This window comes from Ornithorhynchus anatinus, chromosome X1 (genome assembly GCF_004115215.2).
Source record: "Ornithorhynchus anatinus isolate Pmale09 chromosome X1, mOrnAna1.pri.v4, whole genome shotgun sequence".
NCBI lineage: Eukaryota > Metazoa > Chordata > Mammalia > Monotremata > Ornithorhynchidae > Ornithorhynchus > Ornithorhynchus anatinus.
Genome location: NC_041749.1, coordinates 34922977 through 34947627, shown reverse-complemented (window position 1 = coordinate 34947627; position 24651 = coordinate 34922977). Strand labels below are relative to the sequence as shown.

At 50.0% G+C, this 24651-nt stretch overlaps 1 non-coding gene across 1 annotated transcript; it reads left to right on the top strand.

The window, feature by feature from the left end:
* The first annotated feature begins 22865 nt into the window (after window positions 1–22865).
* Window positions 22866–23003, top strand: LOC114807097. The gene has a single exon (XR_003755150.1). It is a non-coding gene; the product is annotated as a small nucleolar RNA SNORA7 (small nucleolar RNA).
* Window positions 23004–24651: the final 1648 nt, after the last annotated feature.

Here is a 24651-nt window from a genome sequence, read left to right as displayed (position 1 = left end):
CTGAGTCTCCGTACCTCAGTTATCCCCGCCCTGCCACTTGTCAGCTGTGTGACGGTGGGCAGGTCGCTTAACTTCTCCGTGCCTCAGTCACCTCGTCTGTAAAATGGGGACAAAGACTGGGAGCCTCACGTGGGACGAGCCGATGACCCTGTATCCCCCCCAGCGCTTAGAACAGTGCTCTGCACATAGTAAGCGCTTAACAGATACCGATATTATTATTATTATTATCTCGCCTGTAAAATGGGGATTAAAAGCGAGAGCCCCACGTGGGACGGGGACTGTGTCCCACCTGATCAATTTGTATCTACCCCAGTGCTTGGCACATAGTAAGCAGTCCCATAATTATTATTATTATTGTTCTCTGCGCCTCAGTTCTCCTGTTCCCCCTCCCGCCTAGACCCTGAGCCGCAGGTGAGACAGGTCCCGTCTCCGACCTAATAAACTTGCAGCTACTCCGGCACTTGGAACGGTGCTCGACACATAGTAAGCGCTCAACGGATGCCATTAAAAAAAAAAAGGAACTTACTATTATTATCTGCCATGACCTTGCCCTTTCAGTAGAGAAACTGAGCTGCCTTTTGACTGTCATGGTTTGAAGAAGATGAATCTGTGTGTTTTCTCCCGCGTACGGGAAGCGAAGGAGACAGGAAGGGCTAAGGACCGCCGGGAATCTGGGGATATTCTGAGGACACCGAGTGGTCCATAGATTGTGGCAAGTCAAGTGCGTGTTGGAAATTAGGCAGCCTCAAAAAGAGTTTGAAGAGCACCTTCAGACGTCAAATCGAACGGCGAAAAAATGATTCCGCCATGTCGAAAGCACGAGTCTGAATAGGGAGCCAGCAAGCATAAAGTAGAGGACACACTCAGGAATGAGAAGGAGAGTCAAGAGAGTCCAGGGATTCTTTGGTTTGGTTTTTCCTCGGTGATTCTCGCCGAGGTAGACGTTAAGGATATTCCTTCAGTCATCTTTTATTTTTTTGTTGGTTTTTTGGCAGGCGGGGCAGACGGGTCAGAAGAAATAAACCAAGTTTTGGTGATCGCGTAGGATGTTTTAGAGAAGCGGCGTGGCTCGGTGGAAAGAGCCCAGGCTTGGGAGTCAGAGGTCATGGGTTCGACTCCCCGCTCTGCCACTTGTCTGCTGTGTGACCGTGGGCAAGTCGCTTAACCTCTCTGTGCCTCAGTTACCTCATCTGTAAAATGGGGATTAAGACCGTGAGCCTCACGTGTGGATGACCTGATTACCCTACACCTACCCCAGCGCTTAGAACAGTGCTCTGCACATAGTAAGCGCTTAATAAATGCCAACATTATTATTAACTTCAGTGACCTCCTCTGTAAAATGGGGATGAAGACTGTGAGCCTCACATGGGACAACCTGATGACCCCGTATCTCCCCCGGCGCTTAGAACGGTGCTCTGCACATAGTGAGCGCTTAACAAATACCAACATCATTATTATTATTAGACCAACTTGACACCTCAGAAGGAAATTAATCACCGAGACCGGATGACTCCCTGTTGTGAGAAGAGCTCCCTCCCAAAGAGAGTTGGAGGAGAAGGATCAGAATGTGTGGTGAGGGTCTGTTAACCTGTGGTTTCAAACAGCCACTCTATCAGAGGCCTGGCGATTAACAATAATAATAATAATAATAATAATAATAATACTGTTGGTATTTGTTAAGCGCTTACTATGTGCAAAGCAACGTTCTAAGCGCTGGGGTAGATACAAGGTAATCACGTTGTCCCACACGGGGCTCACAGTCTTCACCCCCATTTTACAGATGAGGAAACTGAGGCCCAGAGAAGTGAAGAGTCTTGCCCAAAGTCACACAGCTGACATGCGGCAGAGTCTTAGCCAGGAAGACTATAAAAAAATGTTTTGGAAGTGATTTATAGATGACAGAAGTCCCATTTATACATTCGCCAGTTAGTGGAATCTCTACTTAAAGTTTAAGATTATTAATCATCTAGTCAAATACAACCCACCGGGGAAAATGGTTTCTATAAAGGGGAAAACACGCCTCATTAGTGAGATCAATAAATTCAGAGCGGTCGACGAGAATGTGGGGAGAAGAGAACCAGTGGACAGAATATATTTAGATTTTCAAAAAGCTTCAGCATGGCCCTGCCCAACGGGCTGTTAAAAACCAGTGAAATCATGGATTGGAGGGAATGTTCTGTCATGGAGAGAAAACTGGCTAAAAGACAGGAAACACAAGTAAGGATAAACAGTCTTGGAGCAATGTAAATAATGGCTTTGTTTACCATAAAGGATCTGGCAGGGGGAGTGTGCCGGGGAAAACTCCAAATTTACAGATGATACTAAGCCGTTCCAGGTGGTAAATGCCTTGAAGATGAGGCTCAGCTGCAGGCAAGACTATGTAAATGTCTGTTCTGCCCTCCCTGCTTCCCTATGATCCTTTTTTTTTCCACCATGTAGCGGCTGTGGGGGAATTCTGTTGCCATACGTATGTGCTTTCATCATCATCATCATCATCAGTGGTATTGATTAACTACTGTGTGCAGAGCGCTGTTCTAAGCGCTAGGGAGAGTACATTTCCACAGCGTCGGTAGACACGTTCCCTGCCCACAATGAGTTTACAGTCGTTTTATGGTGAATTATGGTACTCGCTAAGCATTTACCCTATGCCGAGCACTGGGATAAGCACTGGAATAGCTACAGGATAAATATATTAGACACCATCCCTGTCCCACCCCGGGGCTCACTGCCTAAGGGACCACTGAGTCGCTGTGGGTGAACTGAATTCTCACCGTTGGCGATCCATCTCCCAAAAACCATGCTGACCTTCTTGATTCAGGTTTCTGCTCCTCCGTCTATTGGGCCAAGAGGGTAGAGAGTAGCATCGGATTCTCTGTTGCTGATGAAGAGCCTTGGTTCTGGATCGATGTATTTACTGAGTGCTTACTGGCTGGAAGGTGGGACCAGGGACTAACCGCAAGAGGTTTAATAGCCCTTTTCTTTATATTATTATTATATCGATTAAGCACTTATAATACGTCAAACACTGCTCTAAGTTCTGGGGCAGATGCAAGTTAATCAGTTGGACACAGTCCCCCTCCCACACGGGACTCAAAGGAGGGAGAACAGGTATTGAAGCCCCATTTTACAGATGAAGAAATGGAGGCCCAGAGAAGTGAAGTGACTCATCCAAGTTCAAACGGAAGGCGAGTGGTGGAGCCTGGATTAGAACCCAGGTCCTCCGACTTCCAGGCCCGTGCCCTTTCCATGCTGCTCCTTGGGCTTTTTGGCCACTCGGGTCCCATGGGCCAAGGACAAGGGAAGGCCCCTTCCCCTCAAGATAAATTATTGCCCTGCAACCCGCCCCGGCTACACTTACGGCCTGCTTTCTCCTGACCCTATTTACCCGTCAGCCGGTCTGAAGTCCAGGCGCTACCAGGAAGTGTCTCCCCCACCCGAGCCCTGAGATCCCTTCTGCCAACCGGAGGCTTTCTGACCTCCAGGAACCGGCATGGAGGCGGCACTGTTAGGACGGGGATCCCGGGGCATCCATTTGCGTAGATAGGTCAATCCCTGCTGATATTCAGGCCCTCTCACCCTGGGCCTTCCCATTAAAAAACAAAAATATGGTATTTATGAAGAGTTTGCTATGTGTCAGTCACCGTATTATCCACCAGGGTACATACGTGCTGACCAGGTTGGACACGGTCCCTGTCCCACATGGGACTCACAGTCTTAGTCCCCATTTTACAGATGAGGTAACCGAGGCACCGAAGTGAAGTGACTTGCCCGAGGTCACACGGCAGACGCGTGGCACGGTGGGATTCGAATCCAGGTCCTTCCGACTCTCAGGCCCGTGTTCTTTCAGAAGATTCTAGGTTGGTCTCCTGGCTGGCTCGACCGGGTACGACGTCTTCCCCCTAGACTGCAAGCTCATTATGGGTGGGGAACCGATTCTCTTGCATTGCACTCTCCCAAGCACTTGGAACGGCGCTCTGCCCTTAGTGAGCGCTCAATAAGTACCACCGATCGATCGATCGATTATCCACTAGGCCACGCTGAAGTCCCGCCCGATTCATTGATTCGCCGAGCGCTTACCGCGGATAAAGCACTGTGCTAAGCACTCGGGAGAGAACGATTTGGGAAGACGACTGCTAGGCCGGAGCCACCTTGGCCCCACTTCAGCGGAAGATAAGGAAAGTCTTCCTCCGCTCGGTCTCTAATCAGGTGGCACAGGTCACTCCGCCGAGAGGTGGACGGAGGAGGAACGGGATGGTAGGAGAGGAGGGGGAGGAAACTCCGTCTCCAGGGTTGGCTGGGCCCATTCTGCCCCCCTCCCCTCCCTACCGTGCCATGCCACCGAGTTGGGGAGAAGGCCCAGACAAAGAAAGCGTCGACCCCAGCAACGGCAGCCGCTCTGAAAAGAACTTCCGACCATCTGCTGCCTTGTCTGGGCGGGCTCCTGTCCGGTTGCTACGGGCTGCCAGACAAACGCAGGAGCCGTCGAGAGCCCGGGGGGCCGGAGGCGGGGGCCGGGGACCGCTAAACGGAGCGCTTCACGGCTGAGCGGGGAATGGGGAGCCCAGCACCCCAGCCAAGATGAGGGGAGAGCCGGCCGTCCCCGGACGACCTCCGACACCCCCCCCAGCCCAAGCGGGATCGGCCAGCACGGCTGACCGTTGAAACGGGGGGCAGGGCAGCTCTGCTTTGAGCTGTTGGGGGCGAGGCGGTGGTAGGAAGGTCCGTCCCAGAGGACAGTTGGGGGCCACTATCCCGGTCCCTGCGCTTTAGGGGGGTCCCTCCCTTCACCTGCTTGTTTCAGGAGACACTGGTCCCCCAAACCAAAGGCTCTTGGGATAGTCCAGGGGCGAGGGGGGGTTTAAGAGGAAGAACTCCTGACCTGATAAGCAGTCCCTTAAACCTCCCCCGCAACTTCCGCCCGACCGGACCCGGTAACCGCGTCCTTGCCCAGCTGATCGGTCCCCGGTCAGTGAATGCCCCGCTGCCCATCACTGGGCAGGGGTCGTCTCTATCTGTTGCCGAATTGTACATTGCAAGCGCTTAGTACAGTGCTCTGCGCATAGTAAGCGCTCGATAAATACGATCGAATGAACGAATGACGGGACCTATAGGGTGGACCGAACTCCAGCTCCTAAAAGGTGCTAGGGAGAAGAAATTAAATGGACGGTATTTACCAGGAGAAATCGCGTTACCCCGGCACATTATAAATGGCGGTATCTGTTAAGCGCTTACTATGTGCAGAGCACTGTTCTAAGATCTGGGGGGATACAAGGGGATCAGGTTGTCCCACGTGGGGCTCACAGTTTTAATCCCCGTTTTCCAGATGAGGTAACTGAGGCACCGAGAAGTTGTGACTTGCCCACAGCCACACATCTGACAAGTGGCAGAGCTGGGATTGGAGAAGGAGCGAGGCTTAGTGGAAAGAGCACGGGCTTGGGAGTCAGAGGACGTGGTTTCCTAATCCCGGCTCTGCCGCTTGCCGCTGCGTGACCTGGGCAAGCCCCTTAACTCCTCTGTGCCTCCCTTGGGTAGCGATCGTCTCTATCTGATGCCGAATTGTACTTTCCAAGTGCTCAGTACAGTGCTCTGCACACAGTAAGCGCTCAGTAAATACAATTGAATGAATGAATGAATGAATGAATGTAAAATGGGGATTAAGACTGTGAGCCCCAGGTGGGACAACCTGATTTTCTTGTATCTCCCCCCAGCGCTTAGAACAGTGCTTGGCATATAGTAAGCGCTTAACAAATTCCATAATCGTCATCATTATTAATCTGAGGCCCCACAGACAGTAATAGCAAGAGCTTACTATGGGCAAACACTGTGCTAAGCATTGAGGACAGGACTTGTGGGCTAGGGGTCTCCAAGAAAGCTCTATTACCAGTAGAGATGCTGACACCATCAGGATGGCCCACTGCTGCCCAGACCGGAGGGAACTGGGTTACCAAACTGGACAGTTGGCTGTGGTGAGAAGGTTGGGAGAATAATAATGTTGCTATTTGTTAAGCGCTTACTATGTGCAGAGCACTGTTCTAAGCGCTGGGGTAAGATACAAGCTAATCAGGTTGTCCCACGTGAGGCTCACAGTCTTAATCCCCATTTTACAGATGAGGGAACCGAGGCACAGAGAAGTGAAGTGACTTGCCCACCGTCACACAGCTGACAAGTGGCAGAGCAGGGATTCGAACCCATGACCTCTGACTCCCAAGCCCGGGCTCTTTCCACGGAGCCACGGGAAGGGAAACCAGCCAGCCGGATCTCACTGCGGTCTGGGAAGTTCGGGGTCAGCTGAATTTCCTTCCGCTTCTCCATCGGTTTGGCCGGGGGAGAATCCGCTATTCCCGACTCCTCGGAAATCCGTCTCCGTTTCCGGAGGGAAAGAGGGATCGTGTCTACCAACTCCACCTTACCGTACTTCTCCAAGAACTGTGCTCGGCGCTCAGTAAGCGCTCGGTAAATACCACCGGTTGAAAGCTCACCCCCCAGCGTCAATTGCACGTGAAGCCGAAAGATCGCTTTATCCACTAGGACGGTCCCTGTCGTTACGGCCACGCATTCCCTGCAAGTCCCAAATTTCCGTTCATACCATCGCATTTATTGAGCGCCTATTGTGTGCAAAGCGCTCGCTCCCTAATAATAATTAGTGGTACTGGTTAAGTGTCATGCCAAGCACTGGGGTAGACGCAAGATTTTCGGATCGGACACGGTCCCAGTCCCTGCCTCTTGGGCTCTCTCCGCTAAGCCTCGCTGCCCCGTTTAGGATTAAAGCCAAAATGATCTGCCAGTTGGATATAAGTGAATTGTCTGGGGTTTGATTGATAATCAATCAGTCGTCATCATCTGCGCTGGATCCAGAATTAATACGACTTCTTCAGGCTGGGAGCTTCCAGAGACCAGGGTCTAGAAGTCGTGTGCTCTAGTGGAAAAAGCAAGGATTTGGGAAACAGGAGATCTGTTTCCAGCCCTGCCCGTGATCTGTCTGGGCCTCAGTTTCCTCTTATGAAAAACGGGGTTGATAAAACCCGCCTCTTCTCTCTTACACGAAGATATTGGGAAGGCAAAATGAGATGACCGATGGGAAAACCCTTTGGCGAAATAAAGTCATAGGCTTCTTATGGATAAGAAACGTGTCTACCAACTTTGTTTCATTGTACTCTCCCAAGAGCTTAGTACAGTGCTCTGCACATAATAAGTGGTCAGTGAATACCACTGACTGATTGATTGATTACACCAATCCAAGCTGTGACTATTCTTAGAGCAGAGACCTGTGAGTCAGGTTTCCACTCACGCCATGAGCGGCTGACGAATGAGGAAAAATCTCTCAGCCCCCAGCTGAGGCCTGAGCAGTCCCTTAAAGGGGAAAAGCTTAGTTACCTACCGAGGGTGGGAAAGTCTTCAATATGGGATCGGTGGAGCTTGGAGATCCAAGAATTCAGGCGCTAACGAGGTTTGGTTGATGCCGAGATCTTCTAGTGAGCCAGGTTCAATTCTCCCCTTGAGTGTGGTAAGGAGAGAACCAGAGCAACGGGGCTTGGAGATTTGAGGAGGAACTCTGGGTTTAGGTTTCTTTCTGATGGCTTTTTTTTAAAATTAAAAAATGATATTTGTTAAGTGCTCCCTCTGTGCCAGGGATTGTACTAAACGCTGGGGTAGATACAGAATGATCAGGTTGGACACAGAACTTCCCGCATGGGACCCATAGTCTTAATCCCTGCTCTACAGATGAGGTATCCGAAGCACAGAGGAGTGAAGTGACTTGGCCAAGGTCGAAAAGCAGACGAATGGCAGAGCCAGGATTAGAACCCAGGTCGTTCTGACTCCCAGGTCCGTGCTCTGTCCATTAGGCCACGCGGCTTCTCTGCACTGGGAGGAGAGAGATGTCTCCGTGGGGCTCTAAATGGTCCCGGAAAGCTGCCGGAGACCTTCTCCAAAGGTATGCAGAGAGGTCCTGGTTGATTTTTTTCAGTTAATCGATGATACTTATCGAGCACTTCCGGTGTGTAGAGCACTGTACTAAGTGCTTAGCACTGCACTAACCCACTGTGGTACGTTTGCCCTCTTTCCCCACTTAACCACAGCATGGGGATCGCTCCTGTGACCACTGGTGAGTGGTGACCCTACCCCTTACTTACCTTCTGCCCCGCACCCATGGAGAACTTTGTGATATAACAATAATAATAATAATAATAACAGTATTTGTTAAGTGCTTACTATGCGTAAAGCAGTGTCCTAAACTCTGTCCCTATTTCTCCCCGATTCCTTACTCCCATTCTCCCTCCCTTCTCCGTCCCCCACTCCAGCCTGGAGAAACCGGAGCGGACCAGAAGCCCGGCCCGGTGAGCTGCCCCAGCAGTATTTCCCCCCTCAGCCCATCCAGGAAGCCAGCCAGTGTCAATCCTCAGTCTCCCTGCCCTGGAGCCCTGCCCAGCCCACTCTCCTCCAAGGATTCCCGAAGCCGGGAAGGGAAAGGGATGTTTCCAGTGTTCGAGCAGCATCCTCCCATTGTTCTGGGCAGGATATCTGAGAGAGCTGACAATCGGCGACCCCCTGACTTGGGGATCAGCAAGCACGGACTTCGACTGCTGGGCAAGGTTGGGAAGGAGAAGTCGGGCCCAGGGCGAGACCTCAGTGGGCTCGGATGAAGCGGGAGGGATACCAGCCGGCATCCAGAGAGGCCGGACAGTCTGTGGTAGGGTAGGGAGAGGAGAGGGAAGGCCCTGGGGGTGTCCCCTGTCTTCCCCCTATCCAAATTTAGCCCTCCAGACTGTAAGCTCGTTGTGGGCAAGGAATGTGTCTCTTTATTGTTGTGTTGTACTCTCCCAAGTGCTTACTACAGTGTTCTGCAAGCAGTGAGCACTGATGAATTACAATCGAATGAATAAATATTTGCCAGTTCCATGCACCCTCCTTCTCTCTACCCCATAGACACTATTAACTTCATCCCTTAGATACCTGGGATCTCTAGACTGTAAGCTCACTGTGGGCAGGGAATGTGTCTGTTTATTTTTATATTGCGCTCTCCCAAGTGCATTCTCTCCTAGACCCCCTCCAATCTGGCTTCCGTCCCCTCCACTCTACCGAGACTGCTCTCTCTAAGGTCACCCATGACCTCCTTCTTGCCAAATCCAACGGCTCCTACTCCATTCTGATCCTCCTCGACCTCTCTGCTGCCTTTGACACTGTCGACCATCCCCTCCTCCTCCATACCTTATCTCACCTTGGCTTCACGGACTCTGTCCTCTCCCGGTTCTCCTCTTACCTCTCTGGCCGATCATTCTCGGTCTCCTACGCTGGAGCCTCCTCCCCCTCCCATCCTTTAACTGTTGGAGTTCCTCAAGGGTCAGTTCTCGGCCCTCTTCTGTTCTCCATTTACACTCACTCCCTCGGTGAACTCATCCGCTCTCACGGCTTTGACTACCATCTCTACGCAGATGACACGCAGATCTACATCTCCGCCCCTGTCCTCTCCCCCTCCCTTCGGGCTCGCATCTCCTCCCGCCTCCGGGACGTCTCCACCTGGATGTCGGCCCGCCACCTAAAACTCAACATGAGCGAGACTGAGCTCCTCATCTTCCCTCCCAAGCCCGGTCCGCTCCCAGACTTCTCCGTCACCGTGGATGGCACGACCATCCTTCCCGTCCCGCAGGCCCGCGATCTCGGTGTCATCCTTGACTCGTCCCTCTCGTTCACCCCACACATCCTATCCGTTACCGAGACCTGCCGGTTTCACCTCTACGATATCGCCAAGATCCGCCCTTTCCTCTCCACCCAAACGGCTACCTTACTATTACGGGCTCTCGTTATATCCCGGCTAGACTACCGTGTCGGCCTTCTCTCTGACCTCCCTTCCTCCTCTCTCGCCCCGCTCCGGTCTATTCTTCACTCCGCTGCCCGGCTCATCTTCCCGCAGAAACGATCTGGGCGTGTCACTCCCCTTCTTAAACAACTCCAGTGGTTGCCTATCGACCTCCGCTCCAAACGAAAACTCCTCACTCTAGGCTTCGAGGCTCTCCGTCACCTTGCCCCTTCCTACCTCTCCTCCCTTCTCTCTTTCTACCGCCCACCCCGCACGCTCCGCTCCTCTGCCGCCCACCTCCTCGCCGTCCCTCGGTCTCGCCTATCCCGCCGTCGACCCCTGGGTCACGTCCTCCCGCGGTCCTGGAACGCCCTCCCTCCTCACCTCCGCCAAACCGATTCTCTTTCCCTCTTCAAAACCTTACTTAAAAATCACCTCCTCCAAGAGGCCTTCCCAGACTGAGCTCCTCTTCCCCCTCTACTCCCTCTGCCATCCCCCCTTTACCTCTCCGCAGCTAAAGCCTCATTTTCCCCTTTTCCCTCTGCTCCTCCACCTCTCCCTTCCCATCCCCACAGCACTGTACCCGTCCGCTCAACTGTATATATTTTCGTTACCCTATTTATTTTGTTAATGAATTGTACATCGCCTCGATTCTATTTAGTTGCCATCGGTTTTTACGAGATGTTCTTCCCCTTGACGCTGTTTAGTGCCATTGTTCTTGTCTGTCCGTCTCCCCCGATTAGACCGTAAGCCCGTCAAACGGCAGGGACTGTCTCCATCTGTTGCCGACTTGTTCATCCCAAGCGCTTAGTACAGTGCTCTGCACATAGTAAGCGCTCAATAAATACTATTGAATGAAAAGTGCTTAATATAGTGCTTTGCACACAGTAAGCGATCACATGGATTAGTGGATAGAGCAAGGGCCTGAGAGTCAGAAGGACCTGAGGTCTAATCCTGGCTCTGCTCTGGGTCTGCTGGGTGACCTTGGGCAAGTCACATAACTTCTCTGGGCCTCAGTCACCTCATCTGTAAAAGGGGGGTGTGAGTGTGAGCCCAACGTGGGACAGAGACTGTGTCCAACCCCATCACCTTGTACCTACCCCAGGGATTAGAACAGCGCTTGCCACATCGTAAGCCCTTAACAAGTACCATTCTTACCGTTATTATTATCATCAATAAATACGATTAAACGAACGAATGAACCTCACTAATTCGGGAGCTGCCCGAGACATCTCTGTACCTACCCCGGCGATTAGAACAGCGCTTGCCACATCGTAAGCCCTTAACAAGTACCATTCTTATCGTTATTATTATCATCAATAAATACGATTAAATGCACGAATGGATCTCAGCAATTTGGGAGCTGCCCGAGACATCTCTGTCAGCCACGGGAATCTGGTATGTAAGGGGATGAGGCATCCTCTCTTGGAATCACCTAGAAATGGGGTGGACAATTTGTGTAAGGGCTGGATCAGGAATATCGATGCACTCTTTCCTCGTCTCTGCCTACCCCCTGCCTGCTCCCCTATCCTACCCACTTTGTGCTCCTGCTCTGCCCAGCCCCTGCCTACCCACATCCTCCTCTGCCCGGCGACTTTGCCCAGCCCCTGAACTGCTCTGCCCCAGACGGAGGCCCACTGGGGTCTCCCGGGGGAACGGAAGAAGCCTCGGTCAGAGGAGAGTTTTGGGGTTCAAGGGTGAGTCAAAGCGGTGGCCAGGGAGGAGGCAAATCCCTAAACTCTGAGCCACCAGGGGATAGACTGTAAACTCACCGTGGGTAGGGAATGCGTCTGATATATCATTATATCGTAATCTTTCCCAGCTCTTAGTACAGTGATCTGCACATAGTAAGCGCTCAATAAATACGATTGACCGACACTCTGTCCAGAGAAAGGAGAGTCTGATTCATTCTTTCGTTCATTCGGTCTCATTTATTGAGCGCTTGCTGTGTGCAAAGCACTGTACTAAGTGCTTGGGACTGATGCTGTAGGGACGTTAGTGGGGATTTAGGATTTTGGAGGGAAGGGTCGGCGGCTAGGGTCAGGCCAAAGCCGGGGGCTAGAGAAACTGCAACGGAACTGACCGGACGGGGAATCCGGGAGGGAAACCGGACACTCCAAGCAACGGAGCAGCGACGCAGGCCGGGAGCCCCTGCCGACTCCAGGGTCCTGGAAATGAAAACATCCCGCTGTGGGAAGACCAGAGCTGCATTTCCGGTGGTTCCAGGCAGCCAGGGGTCAGCGGGGGCCTGGGAGAGAGAAGGCCGCCCACTGGAGAGCTGCCCCCTCACTCCGTCATCACCACGCTAGGGAATTTTAGGGAGGGGATTTTGGGTTTCCTCATTTTCTCCCACATTTAAAGGGATTTTAGGGTGGATCCCCCCCCCCCCCCCCAACCCCACCCCTGCCAGACAAGCCCATATTTTGGAGGCAAGGAGCTGGGCAGATGTCGGGGGTGTTCAGGAGACCCGGAAGGAAGCAGTTTCACATGGAAAAAAAAATCCCCTGTCATTTTAAATTTGGAATCCAACCCATGGGAAACCACGATCCCTGTCCCCTCTGCCCTGTCTAGGACCCAAGGGTGTTGGGATACAGGTAAACCCACAAGGCCCTTGCTAGGCTGAGAGCAGAGGGGATGGTGCAGGCTGAACTGAGCTCCAAAGAACCCGAGAGGGAGAATAAATAGAACCTTGGAACCCTGGAAATCTGCCAGAGGAAAAAGCCAAATCTAGGAAATGACTCCCAGGGGCAGGAGAAGGAGAGGTGTGGAAAAGGAGTCCGCCACACAGCTCCAACTAACGAGGTTGTGCCCGGGCCTCACCCCCGGCTCACCCCCTGGATGTACGATTCTCACCCCAGAATCAGCCAGCCGATCCGCCATCCCGGCTCCTTAGGGTATGAAACGAAGCGCGTCGGTTAGGAGGCAGGGAGGACCCAGCACGGGACTGGTCTTGGCCACTTTCTTACCGTGTGACCTTGGGAAAATCATTCCGTTTCCCTGGGTCTCAGTCTCCTCAACTGAAAAATGGGAATAAAATACCTGTTCTCCCTTTCATTCATTCATTCGGTTGCATTTATTGAGCGCTTACTGTGTGTAGAGCACTGTACCGAGTGCTTGGGAGAGTACAGTACATCAGTAAACAGACACGTTCCCTGCCCACAACAGGTTCCCTTCCTTTTAGACTTTGAGCCTCAGGGGAGAGAGGGAGTGTGGTCCGAGCTGATTATTTTGTATCCACCTTAACGTTTGTATCTGCCTTAACGTTAGCACGGTTCTTGGTATATCGTAAGTGGTTCATTCATTCACTCATTCAATAGTATTTATTGAGCGCTTACTATGGGCAGAGCACTGTACTAAGCGCTTGGAATGGACAAATCGGTAACAGATAGAGACGGTCCCTGCCCTGTTAATAAGTATCATCATTACTATTATTATATCAGCCCCCAGTCTGTGCTGCTGTGCGTCTCTCCACCTTCCTGAACAACTCCTTCCGAGTCTGAAATCTCATTTCCCTCAGGAATCTTCACTTACTTAGTGGAAAGAGCCCAGGCTTGGGAGATCGAGGTCGTGGGTTCTAATCCCGGCTCCGCCACTTATCAGCTGTGTAACTTTGGTCAAGTCACTTAATTTCTCTGGGCCTCAGTTACCTCATCTGTAAAATGGGGATTAAGACCGTGAGCCCCACGTGGGCCAGGGTCTGTGTCCGATCTGATTAGCTTGTATCTTAGACCGGTGTTCTGGTGCTTAGAACAGTGCTTGGCGCATAGGAAGTTCTTAACAAATAGCATTATTATTACCTACCCAGTGCTTAGTACAGCGTGGCTCAGTGGAAAGAGCCCGGGCTTGGGAGTCAGAGGTCATGGGTTCGAATCCCATCTCCGCCGCTTGTCAGCTGTGTGACTGTGGGCGAGTCACTTCCCTTCTCTGTGCCTCAGTTACCTCATCTGGAAAAGGGGGATGAAGACCGTGAGCCTCTCGAGGGACAACCTGATTACCCTGTATCTACCCCAGCGCTTAGAACAGTGCTCTGCACATAGTACAGATACCAACATTATTATTAGTACAGTGCCTGGCACGAAGTGCTCCACAAATGCCATAAAAGCAACAAAACACATTTCTCTACGTATAGTGATTATCTGAGGCATCACTGTTTAATCCCCGGGGCTTCTCCTACATACCCACTCTCCTATCTGTATTTTAGTTCAGTGCTTGTCTCTCCCTCTAGATTGTAAACTCTTCAGGGAAGGGATCGTGTTCTACTAACTCCACTGTGCTCTCCCGAGAGCGTGGTACGGTGCTCGACACCCAGTAAATGCTCAATAAATTCCACTGATAGATTGACCGATGGATCGATAGGTGCCCTCTGGGAGGGTGTGAGTGGAACCAGGGCCGCCGAGTACAGTTGCGTGGGGCTCCCTCCGAGGTGTTCGGCCCGGGAGAGCTGAACAGACTGGCGGTGCCAGGGCCCACCCTGTCGAGGCAGGTTAGTGCACGATCTTATGCCCCCACAGTGCCAGGGGGCGAGGAGTTGCCCCGGGGCTGTCCGAGGAGACGGAACGGACTCAGGGGCCAGTCCAGGGCCGGGTCCGTTGACCCCTTGGGAGAGCCCGCAAGAGCGGCGAGGATGTAGCCGGAGTCTCTGTCGCATACACTGTTCCCTTTGTTGAGAAAAGCATCTGTGACATGTATTCTTGTCAACGTTCCCCACCTCCCCTCCCCGCCTCCCCATTCCCCTCCACCCTGCCCCGGGCCCTTTTAATTGCATAAAACAGGGCCCCGTTCCAGCGAACAGGAAGAATGCTGTTAGATCTTGCATCTGCTTTCCTGGAAGACTGAGAAAACAGATTAAAATATGCGATCTGTGGGCGTCTGGTAAGACAGATTCTCTCTCACGAGAGAGAACAAAATAGGAAGAGGCAAGGGTAGGAAAGGAAAGAAGAGAAAGAGATCGGGAAATCATAACTGGGGTGTGCCGTGCACTGTAGTAAGCGCTGGGGTGGAGACGAGACAACAGGTCATTGGCGGTCCTCGTCTGTTGTGGGGCTCAAAGTCTAACGGGGAGGAAGAACAGGTATGGAACCTCCATTTTCCAGATGAGGAAACTGAGGCCCCGAGGAGTCAAGCGACTTGTCCCAGGTCACACAGCAGCCAAGTGGCAGAGCTGGGATTAGAACCCAAGCCCGCTGACCCCGGGGTCTGGGCTCTTTCCACTAGACCTCACTGCTCCTCATGTCTCCTAACTTCCTTTGCCTGTATTTAGCCCCCAGATGATCTGTGCCTGGCCACAGCCCCGGAAGCCTTGCGATTTCAAACCCTTTCCTCTTTTCTTCCTTCTTGGCCGTTTCCCCAAGGGAGCGATCAATCCATCGATCGATGGGATTTACTGAGTGCTTTCTGGGTGCAGAGCACTGTTCTGAGCACTTGAGAGAGTACACTACAACGGAATCAGTGGACATATTCCCTGCCCCTAAGGAACTTACAGCCTAGAGGCAAGCTTCAGGGCTGTAGGTGCCCGGGCAGTGACACAACCAAGATGTTCTGGGCAGTCACATCTAGAAGAGCTGGGGCAGTTTGGGAAAAATTCTGATCTTTGACCCCCCCTGAGAGGCAATTCTGCCATTCACACTACTAATTTCCCACTTTTCTCTGTAGCTTCTTTTTATTTCTACTTTCCCGACAGCCTGCCTTTTAGATGTTAGCGGGGAAACGGTCTCCTTGCCCCCTTACAAAATGCATCCGTTCTGATTCCTCATCACGCTGAGAAGCAGCGTGGCTTAGCGGAAAGAGCACGGGCCTGGGAGTCGGAGGACGTGGGTTCTAATCCCCGCTCCTCCACTTGTCTGCTGTGTAACTTCGGGCAAGCCACTTAACTTCTCTGGGCCTCAGTTACTTCGTCTGGAAAATGGGGATTAAGACTGTGAGCCCCACGGGGGACAACCTGATGATCTTGTATCTACCCCAGCGCTTAGAAAAGTGCTTGGCGCATAGTAAGCACTTAACAAATGCCATAATTATCATTACTCTTAATACGATCATCTCCCCTAAGGGAGCTTCAGTCTGCTCCACGAGGCTCCCTAATCAATCGATCAACCGGTGGTATTTATGGAGCGCTTACTCTGTGCAGACCACTGTACTAAACTTTTGGGAGAGTACAGTACAAGAGAATTAGTGGACATGCTCGCTGCCCATAATGAGTTAACAATCTAGAACGGGGGCTTACAGTGTAGACTCTTAAGGAAAAGCTAAGCATGCGACGGGAGACCGTATCTTCAGGCAAGGATCAAAATGACCGGGAAGAAAGGCCGAGGTTAGGCAAGATAAAGACGAAATATTTGGGGCACACAGGCTTCCAACAACCGATGAGGTGGGTTTCCACCTTGGAGGTCTGCCCACCCACACCTAGGATACAGTGAGCAGTTCTGATAGCTGGATCTTAGGAAGGGCACGATGGATTATCACTATTATTATTTATCATATTTGTTAACACGTACTATGTGTCAAGCACTGTCCTCATTCATTGATTCAATCGTATTTATTGAGCACTTACTGTGTGTGGAGCACTCTACTAGATGCTCGGGAGAGTACAATGCAAAAATAGACACATATCCTGCCCAAAGTGAGGAGACAGAGGCAGACATTAATATAAATAAATTATAATTAATTAATTAATATGCTATGCCATAATCCCTATGAATTATTTTAAAAAGTCAATATATATAATAAGCACTGGGGTAGATACGAGATAATCAGGTCCCACATCGGGCTCACAGTCTAAGTGGGAGATAGAACAGGTATTGAGTCCCCATTTTGTAGATGAGGGAACTGAGGCCCAGAGAAGTTAAGTGACTTGCGTGAGGTCACACATCAGACTGGTGAGAGTCAGGATTAGAACCCAGATCCTTCTGACTCCCTGGCCCGAGGTCTATCCACTAGACCACCCTGCTTCTCATGGAGCTGATGCAGGAAGTGAAGGAGGGACAGGGAAGGGCGACCAAGATGATCAGGGGGAACGGAGAGGCCGCCAAGTGAGGTTAGACTGAAGGAGGGGATTTCTTAAGTCTGGAAACACACAGGCTGAGAGGGAAGTTTACAAAATCATGAAGGGCTTGCATGGGAAAAACATGGATTTGCTCCCAAACACCGCACCTATCAGGAAGAGGAGGAAGTCAGTGGAAAGTGAGAGTGGTAGATTCAAAACCAACCAAAGGAAACGCTTCTACTCAGTGAATGGTAGACAGACGAATTTGTCATCCAGAAAGGTTTGCAAAACAATAGTAGGATCAAGGAGGACAGAAGAAATTAATAGTCAAAAGATCCACTCAGCAAGCATCTCTCCACTCATCAAAAGCATCTGAGGGCTATCCGTCTCCCTCAGCATCAAGCAAAATACTCCTCCCGGTTCATTCAGTCCTATTTATTGAGTGCTTACCGCGTGCAGAGCGCTGTATCCAACATTTGGGAGAGTACAATATAACCATAAACAGACACAATCCCCGCCCACAACGACCTCAGAGTCCAGAGGGTGAGCTTACGGTCTAGAGGGCCTCGGCTTCAAGACCCTCCAACGAGCTCTCCCTATCCTCTGTATGGATTCTCCCCACAGCTCCCCTACTCCCCAGCTTCTCACCTTCCAACCGCGCCTCGCTTTTGATTCTCCTGCTTCCGAGTCCTTGCCCCCGACATTTGCCCAGTCTGGAACCCTTCTCCCCCTACCAAACCTACCAGTCCACGGTTCTACCCCTCTTCAAACCCCTCCTAAAGTCCCACGGCCGCCAGAAAGCCTTCCCCGATTAATTCCCAGTGCCTCAAGTCAGGTCCACCCTACCATGAATCCTTCAATCAGTCCTATTTATTGAGTGCTTACTGTCTGCACAGAACCGTACTAAGCATTTGGGAAAGTACAATATGACGGAGCCATCTGTCCTTGTGTGTGCTTACTTCCTATCCTCAGAACTTTGCGCATCTGGTTATTTATTCGTATATTCAACTCTTTAATGGACTATTTCATCCTGACATGCACACTACTATCTGGTGTATAAATTAATCAGTGGTATATATTGAGCATTTACTGAGTGCAAAGCCTCGTGCTAAGCATTTATGAAAGTACGACAGCAGCGAGACAAACGTTCTTCATCGGTTTCATCAATCAATCAGTGGTATTTATTCAGCGTTTAGTGGGTGTAGAGCACTGTGCAGAGCACTTGGGAGAGTATACACTATAACAGAGTTGGTAGACGCTTTCCCCGCCCACAATGTGCTTACAGTCTAATGATGCCATCCTCAAGGATCCTACAATCTGATGGCAGGAATGCCAGTTCTCTGGTCCCGGCCTCACAGGTCTACCCAGGTAGCCAGTTGAATGTTGACTCTTGTGGAAGTCGGGGACCATATCTGAGAAGCAGCGTGGCCTAGTGGAGAGACCGTGGGCCTGAGTTCTAATCCTGGCTCCGCCAATTACCTGCTGGGTAATTTTGGGCAAGTCACTTAACGTCTCTGTGCCTCACCTCCCTCCTCTGCAAAATGGGGCTTCAATGTCTGTTCTCCCTCCTACTTAGACCGTGATCCCCATATGGTACCTGATTACCTTGTATCTACCCCAGCACTTAGTATAGTGCTTGGCACATAGTAAGTGCTTGACAAATACCACTATTATTATGTCTAACTCTCAGCCGTCTGTTTTTTTCCCATGCTCTTTGGACAGTGTTTTGCACACAGTGGGCACTCAGCAAATACTACTGAATGAATGGACAAAGACTGAAGGTATGGTTGCCGCCCGCTCTGGCTTCTCTAATTATCTGGATGAGGGTGGGGCCGTCTTCCCTGTTCACCCTCCCACCTCATATGTATAAGAAGATGCTTATCAAGTCATCCTGTAGATTATTCATATGCTCTTCGTATCACATGACTTGCCTGCTTCGTCTTGACTCTCTTCAGCCTCCCACCAGGTTCCTCGCTAGGTTTCCGAGTCCCGACTCAGGCTTCCATAACATCTTCTCTTCTAAGCATCACGGAGTGCTGTGAAGCACCATTCCAAGCAGTGAAGCCGAACGTCGGACGGTGAGGGACAGAGAGGTGGTTTTTGATAAGAGCCAAACTACGTGTCAAACACGGTACTGAACGCTGGAGAAGATACAAGGTAGCCACTTCGGTCACAGTCCCTGTTCTACAAGGGACTCACGGTCTAAGTAGGAAATAGACGAGGTATTGAATCCCCATGTTACAGATGAGGTAACTGAGGCACAGAGAAATGAGGTGACTCGCCCAAGATCACACGGCAGGCAAGTGGTAAAGCCGGGATCGGAACGTACGTCCTCTGACTCCCAGGCCCGTTCTCTTTCCGTTAGGCCACGCGGCTTCTCCAGGGAAGGTCAGGGCAAGAGCCACAACGAGCATCGGATGCTGCAAATGCCCTCCTAAAATCCCACCTCCTCCAACACGCTTCCCCTCGTTGATGTCCCGCAATCCTGAGCCAAATCATCCCTTCAAGCCATCTCTAGCACCAAATCATCCCTTCAGCCATCTCTAGCATTTATGAACTTATTTTCACTCTCCTTAGCATTCATGTTTAGATGTGTCCTCGATTATTTATTTTGGACCACTCAAGTTGTAAATATTTTTGTTTGTCTCTCTCCCCAGGCTCCTTGTATGGGGGGGACGTGTCACTTCCTTATTCCATACTTCTCCAGTGCCTCGTATACTGCGTCGCACCAATCGATAAATCGATCAGTGGTATTTATTGAGTGCTTACTGTGTGCAGAGCACTCTACTAAGCTCTTGGGAGAGTGCACTACTTGGGGGAGTTGCTAGACACTTTCCCGGCCCCAAACGATCGATCAGTCAATCGATCAGTCCATCGACAGTATTTATGGAGTGTTTATTTTGTGCGGAGCACTGTACTAAGCAATTGGGTGCTCATTGTATATACTATTACTACTATGCTGGGAAAAACAGCGTGGCCTAATGGAAAGAGCACAAGCTTTGGGAGTCGGAGGCCCTGAGTCCTATTCCCTGTCGAGATACTTTTCTGCTGTGTAACCTCGGGTAAATTACTAAACTTCTCTGTGCCTCAGTAGCCTCATCTGCAAGATGGGGATTCAATACCTGTTCTCCCTCCTGCTTACTCTGTAAGCCCCACGTAGGACCAGACTATCACGCATCTATCCCAGTGCTTAGTGTAGGGGAAGCAGCATGGTGTAGTGGGTAGAACAGGGGCCTGGAAGCCAGAAGGTCGTGGGTTCTAATCCCGGCTCCGTCTACTGTGTGAGCTTGGGCAAGTCACTTCAATTCCCTGGGCCTCAGTTCCCTCGTCTGGAAAATGGGGACGAAGACTGTGAGCCCCACAGGGACAACCTGACTGTATTGTATCTACACCGGCGCTTAGAACAGTGCTTGGCACATAGTAAGTGCTTAACAAATACCATCATTATTATTTAGTGAGGCCTCTACTACAACAGCAATATCTAGCAATAAATATTGCTATTTCTGAAGCTGCAACTGTTCAGAGGGCAATAATGAAGACACTGAGGGTTGTTCACTTTGTTTTTTTCTGACAAGCACAGGCAGTGACTCACCATTAGTGATGTCACTTTCAAATGTCGTGGGCAGGGAGTGAATCTGTTTATTGTTATATCGAACTCTCCCAAGTGCTTAGTACGGTGCTCTGCCCACAGCGAGCACTCAATAAATTCGACTGAACGCATGAATGAGATGTAAAAGACCTTGCATATTTGCGTGTAGGGTGCGTATGTTTCCCTTTCCCACAGCAGACCTTTCCTGGGGTCAAGGAGGTCTCTTCCTTCCTATCTCACTCAATATTTCTCACTAGGACAGCTGTATCAGTCATTCGATCGTATTTATGGAGCACTTACTGTGGGCAGAGCACTGTACAACAATCAACAGACATTCCCTGCTCACGACGAGCTTACAGTCTGGAGGACGAGTTGACGGTCTTGAGGCAACACGCTCTTTAAAGTGTAAACTCTCTGAAGGCAGGGATTATGCCATTTAGAACCAATATACTCTTCTGAACGCTTGACACAGTACCCTACCCACAAGAGGTAATCAATTATCTTGTTTGATTTGATAAATCCATTCAGGAATCAACCTCTGCCGGCATGATAATCCAGGAAACCACTGAATCTCCAAAATGTTTCAGTGTGTTTGAACTGGGGAGATAGCGGGCACTTGGGAGACTGTCCCTGGCTGGAAGCCTCTCCTCAGTCATTCAATTATCACTATTATTAAAAATAATAATCATGCTTTTTGAGTGCTTACGGTGTGCGAAGCACCGTACTAAGTGCTTGGGAGAGTACAATATACCAGACACCTTTTACTGTAGACACGTTCACTGAGTCTGAATTAACAGCCCAGACCCAACCAGAATACATCCTGAAATCCCACTAGGCAATGCTCGGCAATGCTCTAAAACTGCAAGCTCTCTGTGGGCAGGGAATATGACTACCAACTCTGATATATTCTACTCTCCCAAGCGTTTAGCACAGTGCTCGCCACACAGTAATCACTCAATAAATACGATGGATTGATTTTTTTTTTTATGGTCTTTGTTAAGTGCTTACTGTGTGTCAAACACTGTTCTAAACCCTGGAGAAGACACAAGTCAATTAGGTTAGACTCAGTCTAAGTAGGAGAAAGAAGAGGAGATCGGAGGGCCAGAGAAGTGAAGGGATTTGGCCAGGGTCAAACGGCAGACAGGCGGCGGAGATGGGATTGGGGCCCAGGTCCTTCTGACTCCCAGGCCCGTGCTCTATCCATTAGACCGTACTGTTTCTTCCCCTTCTTCTTCGATTCATTCCCCCAAGTGCTCTGCAAGTAATAGGCACCATCAGTGACACATAGTAAGCACTTAACAAATAACACCATACTTTTAAAAAAAAATTGGGGAGGAGGATGAATTTCAAGGCATCTATAGGCATGGATTGGTGAAGACTACATTTTTTTTCATTTCTTCTCTTTTGGTGCGATTCTCCCCCTAAATGAACCCCAAATCACTTATGATTAACAATACGTTCCTTGAAGGCGGGGATCACGACTATCATTCTATTGTTCTCCCCCAAATGCTTTAGTACAGTGCTCTGAACATATTAAACACTTAATAAATACCACTGATGGATTGATATTGTTAGTGAGCATCTGCTGTATTCAGAAGTCTGTACTAAGCACCCGGAAGTCTAGGATAATAATAATAGCTGTGGTATTTGTTAAGTGCTCACTATGTGCTAAGCACCGTACTAAGCCTAACAAGATAATATAGATGCATGATAATTAAAGAGATTCCCTTCTCCAACACAAGCTCAAAGTCTAGGAGGGAGGGAGAATAGGTATTTTATTCCCTTTTTATAAATGGGGAAACTGAGAAACAGAGAAGCTAAGTGACTTTTCCAAGGTTACACAGTGGCAGAACCAGGATTAGAACCCTGGTCCTCTGACTCTCAGACACTTTAGCTTTCCAATAGGCAGCATTACTTCATGCTACAATTAAAGTAGTTTGGTCTAATGGATAGAACACGAGCCTGGGAGTCAGAAAGACTGCTGTGTCCGCTCTGTGACCTCGGACAAGTCACTTAGCTTCTCTGTACCTCAGTTATTTCATCTGTAAAATGGGGATTAAGACTGTGAGCCCTGTGTGGGCCAGGGACTTTGTCCAACCTCATTAACTTCTATCTACACTAGTGCGTAGCTCAGTGCCTGGCACGTAGTAAGCCCTTAGCAAATCCCATAAAAAAGTAGGAGGCACAGTTTTTTCCCTCCCCTCAACCTCCAGTTTATAAGCAAGTGGGTCGCACAGGTAGGCGCAGATAATAAATCAATCGATGGTGTTATTTAGACTGTGAGTCCCATGTGGGACAGGGACCGTGTCCTATCTGATTATTTCCATTCTACTCCAGTGCTTAGAACACTGTTTGACCTGGAGTAAATGCTTAACGATTGCCATAATTATTATTTATGGAACCCTTACTCTGTGCAGAGCACTATTTTTAATGAACAGTGGTATAATAGTATAATAACAAGATATTGATCATTGTAATAGTAGCACGGTAGTGCAATATAATCCTTCTCAGGGTCGCACCTGGAGAGTTTCCAGTCCTCTACCAGTCTCGACTACAGGAGGGAGAGTCAAGCAGAGGCCTGTCCATTCCATTCCTAGCTTGGGCAGTGGCTAGCGAGTGGCAGGCCATCTGCTACAAGGCAAAACTCACCTGTGCTGGGCGGTAGCGAAACGGGAAAGAATCGAGGGCAGGGACTTAAATTTACTGCGTGGAAGGAGGCAGTGGTAAACCGCTTCCGTATTTTGACCAAGAAAACTCTGCGGAACCACTACCAGAATGATTGCAGGTGGAGGTGGGGCGTTCTGGGAGAGATGCGTCCATGGTGTCGCTGTGGGTCTGACATGACTCGGAGTAAGACAAAAGAAGCATAATGTAAATATTTATTTATATTAATGTCTGTCTTCTAGACTGTAAGATCATTGTGGGCAGGGACTCTGTCTATCAACTCTGATAGATTGTACTCTCCCAAGGGCTTAGGTCCGTTCTCCGCACACAGTAAGCACTCAATAATAATAATAATTACGGTATTTGTTAAGCACTTACTGTCTGGGGAGGACACAAGTAAATCAGGCTGGACACTCTCTCTGTCCCACATGGGGCTCACAGACTCAATCCCCATTTTAAAAATGAAGTAACTGAGGCACCGAGAAGTGAAGCGACTCGCCCACGGTCACACAGCAGACAGGTGGCAGAGCCGGGATTAGAATCCATGACCTTCTGACTCCCAGGCCCGTGCTCTACCCACCACACCACGCTGCTTCCCCATTGCTTGACTGATAAATCGGTAGACCTAATCCCAGATAATGTACAAAGGGACTAAGAGGAAAAACATGTATGCAAGCTCCTATAAAACCAAAAGAAAACCAAATTTGAACAAGTGAAATAAATACACAAATACCCATACTGGTGTTAAGATGTCTACGGGGTGGTATCACCAGGTTGGTGGGGGTTAGTCAGGGAATGCCTCCTGGAGGAGGTGGTTTTGGGGGGGGCTTTGGAGGTGCCTAGTGGTTGTCGACTGGTTTTGAGGGAGAGGTGGGTGGGAGTTTGCAGCAAGGGGAAGGGTGTGCGTAACAGGTCAGAGATGGGAGAACGGGGAGCTAGGAGGAGGAAGAAGAAGGGGAGGAGGAAGAGGATGGAAAGAAGCTGGAGCTAAGGCTGAGCAGGGCCCAAGGGGGACCATCCCAACAACTCTAATCTATCCAGTCACTCAGGTAGTTGTTTTAGGCATATCTCTGGCAATCTTGTGATTACCAGTCGCAAAGGGACTCTTCCTCTGTCAATTTTAGATCTATCTGGGTCTAATTATTTTGATTGCAGTGGAAAGGGCCCGGGCTTGGGAGTCAGAGGTCATGGGTTCGAATCCCGACTCTGCCCCTTGTCAGCTGTGTGACTGTGGGCAAGTCACTTCACTTCTCTGTGCCTCAGTTCCCTCATCTGTAAAATGGGGGTGAAGACTGTGAGCCTCACGGGGGACAACCTCATTCCCCTGTATCTACCCCAGCGCTTAGAACAGTGCTCTGCACGTAGTAAGCGCTTAACAAATACCAACATTATTATTATTATTGTCTCTGGAAAAATCAAAGGCGTATTTACCAGAAAGGGAGAACCTGGAGACCCAAATGACCTTCCCTACTCCAAAGGCAACAGTGGCCTTCAATACCGTATTGTCTAATTTTATGGGTTGATGGAATGGATTTCTTTCCCCCCACACAAGAGCATGCAACCTAATAAATGAGGCCCTTTCATGTTTCTGCAGGAGCACCGGAGAACTAGGAGCAGAAATTT